The following is a 9,829-nucleotide window of genomic DNA, read 5'->3' as shown; positions in this document are numbered from 1 at the left end:
CTTGATGGTGTGTGTGCGCGCACGCGCGGGGGCTTTGGAGGTACGGGGAGAACGCCCCAGAGCTGTGATGTCACACGCCCCTCCTTCCGGTGTCTGCCCTGCAATAGCGCTGTGGTCCTGCTCTCCTCCGCTGGCAACCTGCTTCGCTGCAATCCTCTGCAAGTGAGAGGGTAGGCTGCCACTATATCAATCATACTATGAATGCACAGAATAATAAAAATAAAAACTTGAAAACGAAAAAAAATAAAATAATAATACTGTAGATAGGAGTTTGAATGACACTGGGGACAGCAAGCCAAAGAGCAAGGAGAATAAAAAGGCAAATGGGAGCAGGAAGGGAAAATAAAGGGGGGGGAGAGGGAAGGGAGGCAGCAAAGAGGTGGATGAATGCCCCCCCAATAGGATTGCCTTTGTGCACGTACGCCAGGCCTGCACAACTCGTAAAGTGCGAAGGGCCGAACTGCTCCAAGGAAAAAAAAATTGGGCCGCACGGGTAAAATCATCATCATCATCATCATCATCATCATCATCTCTCCTCCAGCACCTATCATCATCATCATCATCTCTCCCCCAGCACCCCCCATCATCATCCTCATATCTCCCCCAGAACCCAACACTATCAACCTTTGCGATATTCCCCGTCTATCTCTCATACCCCCATCTCTCCCCCTCACCCACACACAATACACCCCTCCACATCAAACACACAATACCCCCCTCCACATCAAACACACAATACCCCCCTGCACACCACACACATCCCACCCCCCCTGCAGCTCACATCCCTCCCCCCCTGCAGCTCACATCTCTCCTCCCTGCAGCTCACATCTCTCCCCCCTGCACCTCACATCCCTCTCCCCCCTTGCACCTCACATCCCTCTCCCCCCTTGCACCTCACATCCCTCTCCCCCCTTGCACCTCACATCCCTCTCTCCCCTTGCACCTCACATCCCTCTCCCCCCTTGCACCTCACATCCCTCTCCCCCCTTGCACCTCACATCCCTCTTCCCCCCTTGCACCTCACATCCCTCTTCCCCCCTTGCACCTCACATCCCTCTTCCCCCCTTGCACCTCACATCCCTCTTCCCCCCTTGCACCTCACATCACTCTCCCCCCCTTGCACCTCACATCACTCTCCCCCCCTTGCACCTCACATCACTCTCCCCCCCTTGCACCTCACATCACTCTCCCCCCCTTGCACCTCACATCACTCTCCCCCCCTTGCACCTCACATCACTCTCCCCCCTTGGGTGGGTGACAGTGACTGGGTGACAGTGACTGGGTGGGACACAGTGACTGGGTGGGACACAGTGACTGGGTGGGTGGGTGACAGTGACTGGGTGGGTGGGTGACAGTGACTGGGTGGGTGGGAGACAGTGACTGGGTGGGTGACAGTGACTGGGTGGGTGACAGGGTGACAGTGACTGTGTGGGTGGGAGACAGTGACTGGGTGGGTGGGTGACAGTGACGGAGTGGGTGACAGTGACTGGGTGGGTGACAGTGACTAACAGTGACTTACCTTGAACGGGTGGGTGCAGGTTGCCGCCGGACGCTTGCTCCTCCTGCCCCCGATATCCCCGCGGCAGCTGCCCGGGACGGGAGGTGGGCTTGGGGGCGCGGGCTGGGGGGAGGAGGGGAGGAGGGCACGGGATGTGAGCTCGTGGGGGACGCGCCGCGGAGGGAAGCGGTGAGAAGCAGGCCGCTGGAGGAGCTGAATTATTTAATTATTACTTCCCCCTCCGCCCCACGTTGGGAGCAGGGGGGCGGGGGGGAGCGGGCCCGCAGAGGAGCTGCGTGTTGCTTCCCCCTCCGCCCCACGTTGGGAGCAGGGGGGGGGGGAGCGGGCCCGCAGAGGAGCTGAGAGTTGCTTCCCCTTCCGCCCCACGTTGGGAGCAGGGGGGGGGAGCGGGCCCGCAGAGGAGCTGAGAGTTGCTTCCCCTTCCGCCCCACGTTGGGAGCAGGGAAGGGGGGGGGGGGAGGTGGTGATGTGGGTCACGAGGTGGGGGGGAGGTGGTGATGTGGGTCACGAGGTGGGGGGGAGGTGGTGATGTGGGTCACGAGGTGATGGGCAGGTGGTGATGTGGATCACGAGGTGGGGGGGAGGTGGTGATGTGGGTCACGAGGTGGGTGGGGGAGGTGTGATGTGGATCACGATGTGGGGGGGTGGAGGTGATGTGGGTCACGATGTGGGGGGGGGGTGATGTGGGTCACGAAGTGGGGGGGAGGTGGTGGTTTGTGTCACGAGGCGGGGGGGAAGTGGTGATGTGGATCACGAGGTGGGGGGGAGGTTGTGATGTGGATCACGAGGTGAAGGGGGAGGTTGTGATGTGGATCACGAGGTGGGGGGGAGGTTGTGATGTGGATCACGAGGTGGTGATGTGGGGGGAGGTTGTGATGTGGATCACGAGGTGGGGGGGTGGGGATGTGGATCACGAGGTGGGGGGGAGGTGGTGATGTGGATCACGAGGTGGGGGGAGGTGGTGATGGGGATCACCAGGTGGGGGGGGGTGGGGATGTGGGGGGAGGTTGTGATGTTGATCACGAGGTGGGGGGGGGTGGGGATGTGGATCACGAGGTGGGGGGGAGGTGGTGATGTTGATCACGAGGTGGGGGGGAGGTGGTGATGTGGATCACGAGGTGGGGGGGAGTTGGTGATGTGGATCACGAGGTGGGGGGGAGTTGTGATGTGGGTCACGAGGTGGGGGGAGGTGGTGATGTGGGTCACGAGGTGTTGGGGAGGTGGTGATGTGGGTCACGAGGTGTTGGGGAGGTGGTGATGTGGGTCACGAGGTGGGGGGGAGGTGGTGATGTGGGTCACGAGGTGGGGGGGAGGTGGTGATGTGGGTCACGAGGTGGGGAGGAGGTGGTGATGTGGGTCACGAGGTGGGGGGGAGGTGGTGATGTGGGTCACGAGGTGGGGGGGAGGTGGTGATGTGGATCACCAGGTGGGGATGTGGGGGGAGGTTGTGATGTGGATCACCAGGTGGGGGGGGTGGGGATGTGGGGGGAGGTTGTGATGTTGATCACGAGGTGGGGGGGGGGATGTGGATCACGAAAATCCATTAGGACAGAAGGATTTCAAATGAAGTAGCAACAAATAGCAAGCTGGTTGAAAAAGATGATGGAGGAAATTGACAGATAATGATAGAAAGCGACAGATCCAGATCATGGGAGTGCTTATATTTGAATATAACTGAGACACTGGGTAACAGAGATTGCAAAATACCATATAATAGAGACAGATGGCAGCTGTAACAGAGACTCAGATGTACAACCTCAAAGATCAACATTAAATATAAAAGATACAGACATATTCTAAAAAATAATTATAGATATGAGTATAACAAAGCTTTACATACACAGTATAATGGAAACATACAGTACGGTACATATACACACACATTAATTGAAAATAAAGTTTTGGCATTGGAATGGACTAGACTGCCCTCTCACTGGGAAGTGATTCACTTGTACGCAGAATTAAAACGACCAAGTCATACTGTACTACAAGTGGCAACACTTTCACACCCAGTAATGATGCACCTAGCATGTGTAAGGTCTCGGGCATGGTCAGCGCTTAGGCGCGCTTACGCGTACCAGTGAGCCCCTGCAGCCGCAATGAGAGCGGCTTTAGCAGGGGCTCGCGGAAGCGTAGGTCTTAAGAATTTTTTTTAGTTTCAAGCGCTCACGGGAGTGCAGGGCCGGTCGCGTGAGCGGTTCAACCAATGGGGCGAACCAGCTCCGTGATGTCACTGGCCCGCCCCCGGATGGCGCGCTAACCAAGGCCAGGGAAAGCACGCGCTTTCCCTCAGCCTCAGCGCGCCTCCGCAAGGGCTGAGTCACCATGGACTCAGCCAGAGGAGAGACGCCCCTTTCTCATGTTCAAGAACATTACAGTACACTCAGACGAAGAGCGGCACAACCCATGGAAACTCTGCAGTAATGTAACAAATCTGCGTCCAGTGGAGTGAGGCTAGAGTCCCAGTAACTACTACAGCGCACGCCTTGGCGTGCACTGTGCAATCAAGCCCTGCCACTTCCCCCCCCCCAGTCACGCCATTCCCAGTTCCTACCTTGTCGCACTCCTTTCCCCAGCGGTGCGCGAAAGGTTTTCAGGCAGGCAGGGGAATTTGAGATTAGCATTTGCGACGGAGGTGTGGCCACGCCCCCGCCGGCGGTTCAGCCAATGAGGGCTAACCAGCCGCGGGATGTCATGGCCACGTCCCCGCAAACCCACCGACACGCCCCCTCCCGTCGAAACCTTCACTCAGACCGCCGATCGCGGTGTAGCACTGTGCACGCACCACCCCCCTCCCGCCGGGCGCGTGTGCCACAGTGAAGACTGGGGACTCACCCTTATGTCCTCTTCATACCCTCACACAAGACAACTCATTCACACCCACTAGCAATGCACCTCATTCACATCCAGTGGAGACACACCCTAATCATGTCCACGGGCAATACATTCTACTCACTACAAGATCAACATGCCACCTCAACAACCAGGAAAGAGATGGGTCTTGTCCAAAAGAAGCGTAACTCAGTCACTGCTAGAAGCAACACAGTAAAACCTACTTCACTACATACAGTATAACTGTAGGCAAAGCACTTTGTATTGTTAATTTATATTATCTAATCCCCAGGGTGCAACCCTTTCGATAGATTACATGTAAGGGTGAGACAAGTTTTGGGTGACACACGAACCTCATAATACTTACGTATTTTAACTATGCACAACACGGCAAGGATTAGTAATAATTGTTAAACATATTTAAAAGCTCATAATCTGCCTCTCCTTAAAGCATCAAAGTGCCCTGCCTTTGACATTCATTGTCATCCTGAGCACTTTCTGGTGACCAAGACTTGTTCTATAGTAGGTGTGCGCGCGCCTGTGCGAACCCGCGTGCACGTGACGTACACTTTTTGTGTGTATGGTGGTCCGTGCTGCCCGGAGCAACAGGTTTGGGGGGGGGGGAGGGGGTGTGTGTGTGTTTTATTATATATTTATAAAATATAAAAAAGACGTTGGTAACAAGAATAAAATATTTTTTAACATTGTGTGTACACACACAAACACATATTAATTACATCGGCGGTAGCGTCGCGAATACTTACTTTTTGAGTCTTCCCCGCTATCACCCGGCTCCACGCTCACGGCCGTGCGCATGCGCGGCCCTAGCAGACAATGGCTGGCTAACCACAGCCAACTATAACTGCCGCGCGCACTCAATTACGGACCCTAGCAATTCACTGTGTCTGTGCTGGACAATGCTTTAATTGCATTTGAACTAAAACTGTGCCCCAGAAAGTTGTTGCTTGACATTTTTAATGTTCCCCATCTTAATTTTGAATGGATCCCTCATAGAACTTTTAACATGTATCCAAACAAAGTTGTCCGTAATGAAATCACCTTAGTCAAATTCTGACTAGCAAATGTATTATTCATACACCAAGTGGAGTTTACATTCACTTTTTTTATGACTATACAAAAAGTCACAAGAATTTTTGCCACCCATAAAAAACAAAGTTCAAATAAGAATATTTATTTGTTGAGCTTTAAAAAAAAGGGGGCAAATCCTGATAAGCACCTTAATATTACCTAATTTGTCTAACAAAGGTAGAAGTGCAAAGGTGGCTAGCTAGATGACTGGTAAATAAAGCACCTTGGTTGGGGATGTGGATCACGAGGTGGGGTGGAAGTGGTGATGTGGATCACGAGGTGGGGGGGAGGTGGTGATGTGGATCACAAGGTTGGGGGGAGGTGGTGATGTGGATCACAAGGTCGGGGGGGAGTTGGTGATGTGGATCACGAGGTGGGGGTGGAGTTGTGATGTGGGTCACGAGGTGGGGGGAGGTTGTGATGTGGGTCACGAAGTGTTGGGGAGGTGGTGATGTGGGTCACGAGGTGGGGGGGAGGTGGTGATGTGGGTCACGAAGTGGGGGGAGGTGGGGATGTGGGTCACGAGGTGGGGGGGAAGGTTGTGATGTGGATCACGAGGTGGGGATGTGGGGATGTGGGGGGAGGTGGTGATGTGGGTCACGAGGTGGGGGGGGGGAAGGTTTATGATGTGGAACACGAGGTGGGGATGTGGGGGGAGGTGGTGATGTGGGTCACGAGGTGGGGGGGTGGTGATGTGGGTCACAAGGTTGGGGGGAGGTGGTGATGTGGATCACAAGGTCGGGGGGGAGTTGGTGATGTGGATCACGAGGTGGGGGTGGAGTTGTGATGTGGGTCACGAGGTGGGGGGAGGTTGTGATGTGGGTCACGAAGTGTTGGGGAGGTGGTGATGTGGGTCACGAGGTGGGGGGGAGGTGGTGATGTGGGTCACGAAGTGGGGGGAGGTGGGGATGTGGGTCACGAGGTGGGGGGGAAGGTTGTGATGTGGATCACGAGGTGGGGATGTGGGGATGTGGGGGGAGGTGGTGATGTGGGTCACGAGGTGGGGGGGGGGAAGGTTTATGATGTGGAACACGAGGTGGGGATGTGGGGGGAGGTGGTGATGTGGGTCACGAGGTGGGGAGGTGGTGATGTGGGTCACGAGGTGGGTGGGGGGGGGTGGGGGCGAAGGTTGTGATGTGGATCACGAGGTGGGGGGGTGGTGATGTGGGTCACGAGGTGGGGATGTGGGGGGAGGTTGGGATGTGGATCATGAGGTGGGGATGTGGGGGAGGTTGGGATGTGGATCACGAGGTGGGAGGGATGTGAATCACGAGGTGGGGGGGTGGGGATGTGGATTACGAGGTGGTGGGGAGGTGGTGGGGAGGTGGTGATGTGGGTCACGAGGTGGGGGGGACGTGGTGATGTGGGTCACAAGGTGGGGGGGAAGTGGTGATGTGGGTCACGAGGTGGGGGGTGGGGTGATGAGGGTAACGAGGTAGTGGGGTGGGGGTATTAAGGTTGTGATGTGGATCACGAGGTGGGGATGTGGGGGGAGGTTGGGATGTGGGTCACGAGGGGGGGATGCGAGGGGAGGTTGGGATTTGGATCACGAGGTGGAGGGGATGTGGATCACGAGGTGGGGGGCTGTGAATCACGAGGTGGGGGGGTGAGGATGTGGATCACGAGGTGGGGGGGAGGTTGTGATGTGGATCACGAGGTGGGGCGGGAGGTGGTGATGTGGATCACGAGGTGGGGGGGAGGTGGTGATGTGGGTCACAAGGTGGGGGGGTGGTGGTGATGTGGATCACGAGGTGGGTGGGGGAGGGGTGATGTGGATCACGAGGTGGGTGGGGGAGGTATGATGTGGATTTTAGATGTGGGGGGTTGAGGAGATGTGGGGGGGGAGGTGATGTGGGTCACAAGGTGGGGGGGAGGTTGTGATGTGGATCACGAGGTGGGGGGAGGTTGTGATGTGGATCACGAGGTGAGGGGGGAGGTTGTGATGTGGATCACGAGGTGGGGGGGAGGTTGTGATGTGGATCACGAGGTGGTGATGTGGGGGAAAGTTGTGATGTGGTTCACGAGGTGGGGGGGTGTGGATGGGGGGGAGGTTGTGATGTGGATCACGAGGTGGGGAGGTGGGGATGTGGGGGGAGGTTGTGATGTGGATCACGAGGTGGGGGGTGGGGATGTGGATCACGAGGTGGGGGGAGGTTGTGATGTTGATCACGAGGTGGGGGGAGGTTGTGATGTTGATCACGAGGTGGGGGGGAGGTGGTGATGTGGGTCACGAGGTGGGGGGGAGATGGTGATGTGGGTCACGAGGTGGGGGGGGAGGTGGTGATGTGGGTCACGAGGTAGGGGGGAGGTGGTGATGTGGGTCACGAGGTGGGGGGGGAGGTGGTGATGTGGGTCACGAGGTGGGGGGAGGTGGTGATGTGGGTCACGAGGTGGGGGGGAGGTGGTGATGTGGGTCACGAGGTAAGGGGGAGGTGGTGATGTGGGTCACGAGGTGGGGGGGAGGTGGTGATGTGGGTCACGAGGTGGGGGGGGGGGAAGTGGTGATGTGGGTCACGAGGTGGGGGGGGAGGTGGTGATGTGGGTCACGAGGTGGTTGGGGAGGTGGTAATGTGGATCACGAGGTGGGGGGGAGGTGGTGATGTGGGTCACGAGGTGGGGGGAGGTGGTGATGTGGGTCACGAGGTGGGGGGTGGTTATGTGGGTTACGAGGTGGGGGGGTGGGTGGGAAGGTTGTGATGTGGATCACGAGGTCGGGTATTGGGGGGAGGTTGGGATGTGGATCATGAGGTGGGGATGTGGGGGGAGGTTGGGATGTGGATCACGAGGTGGGGATGTGGGGGGAGGTTGGGATGTGGATCACGAGGTGGGGATGTGGGGGGAGGTTTGGATGTGGGTCACGAGGGGGGGATGCGGGGGGAGGTTGGGATTTGGATCACGAGGTGGGGGGGATGTGGATCACGAGGTGGGGGGGGTGGGGATGTGGATCACGAGGTGGGGATGTGGGGGGAGGTTGGGATGTGGATCACGAGGTGGGGATGTGGGGGGAGGTTGGGATGTGGGTCACGAGGGGGGGATGCGAGGGGAGGTTGGGATTTGGATCACGAGGTGGAGGGGATGTGGATCACGAGGTGGGGGGCTGTGAATCACGAGGTGGGGGGGTGAGGATGTGGATCACGAGGTGGGGGGGAGGTTGTGATGTGGATCACGAGGTGGGGCGGGAGGTGGTGATGTGGATCACGAGGTGGGGGGGAGGTGGTGATGTGGGTCACAAGGTGGGGGGGTGGTGGTGATGTGGATCACGAGGTGGGTGGGGGAGGGGTGATGTGGATCACGAGGTGGGTGGGGGAGGTATGATGTGGATTTTAGATGTGGGGGGTTGAGGAGATGTGGGGGGGGAGGTGATGTGGGTCACAAGGTGGGGGGGAGGTTGTGATGTGGATCACGAGGTGGGGGGAGGTTGTGATGTGGATCACGAGGTGAGGGGGGAGGTTGTGATGTGGATCACGAGGTGGGGGGGAGGATGTGATGTGGATCACGAGGTGGTGATGTGGGGGAAAGTTGTGATGTGGTTCACGAGGTGGGGGGGTGTGGATGGGGGGGAGGTTGTGATGTGGATCACGAGGTGGGGAGGTGGGGATGTGGGGGGAGGTTGTGATGTGGATCACGAGGTGGGGGGTGGGGATGTGGATCACGAGGTGGGGGGAGGTTGTGATGTTGATCACGAGGTGGGGGGAGGTTGTGATGTTGATCACGAGGTGGGGGGAGGTGGTGATGTGGGTCACGAGGTGGGGGGGAGATGGTGATGTGGGTCACGAGGTGGGGGGGAGGTGGTGATGTGGGTCACGAGGTAGGGGGGAGGTGGTGATGTGGGTCACGAGGTGGGGGGAGGTGGTGATGTGGGTCACGAGGTGGGGGGAGGTGGTGATGTGGGTCACGAGGGTGGGGGGGAGGTGGTGATGTGGGTCACGAGGTAAGGGGGAGGTGGTGATGTGGGTCACGAGGTGGGGGGGAGGTGGTGATGTGGGTCACGAGGTGGGGGGGGGGGAAGTGGTGGATGTGGGTCACGAGGTGGGGGGGGAGGTGGTGATGTGGGTCACGAGGTGGTTGGGAGGTGGTAATGTGGATCACGAGGGTGGGGGGGAGGTGGTGATGTGGGTCACGAGGTGGGGGGAGGTGGTGATGTGGGTCACGAGGTGGGGGGTGGTTATGTGGGTTACGAGGTGGGGGGGTGGGTGGGAAGGTTGTGATGTGGATCACGAGGTCGGGTATTGGGGGGAGGTTGGGATGTGGATCATGAGGTGGGGATGTGGGGGGAGGTTGGGATGTGGATCACGAGGTGGGGATGTGGGGGGAGGTGGGATGTGGATCACGAGGTGGGGATGTGGGGGGAGGTTGGGATGTGGATCACGAGGTGGGGATGTGGGGGGA

Source organism: Ascaphus truei, unplaced genomic scaffold (assembly GCF_040206685.1).
Source record: "Ascaphus truei isolate aAscTru1 unplaced genomic scaffold, aAscTru1.hap1 HAP1_SCAFFOLD_381, whole genome shotgun sequence".
NCBI classification, from domain to species: domain Eukaryota; kingdom Metazoa; phylum Chordata; class Amphibia; order Anura; family Ascaphidae; genus Ascaphus; species Ascaphus truei.
Note: the sequence above shows the minus strand (reverse complement) of the source record.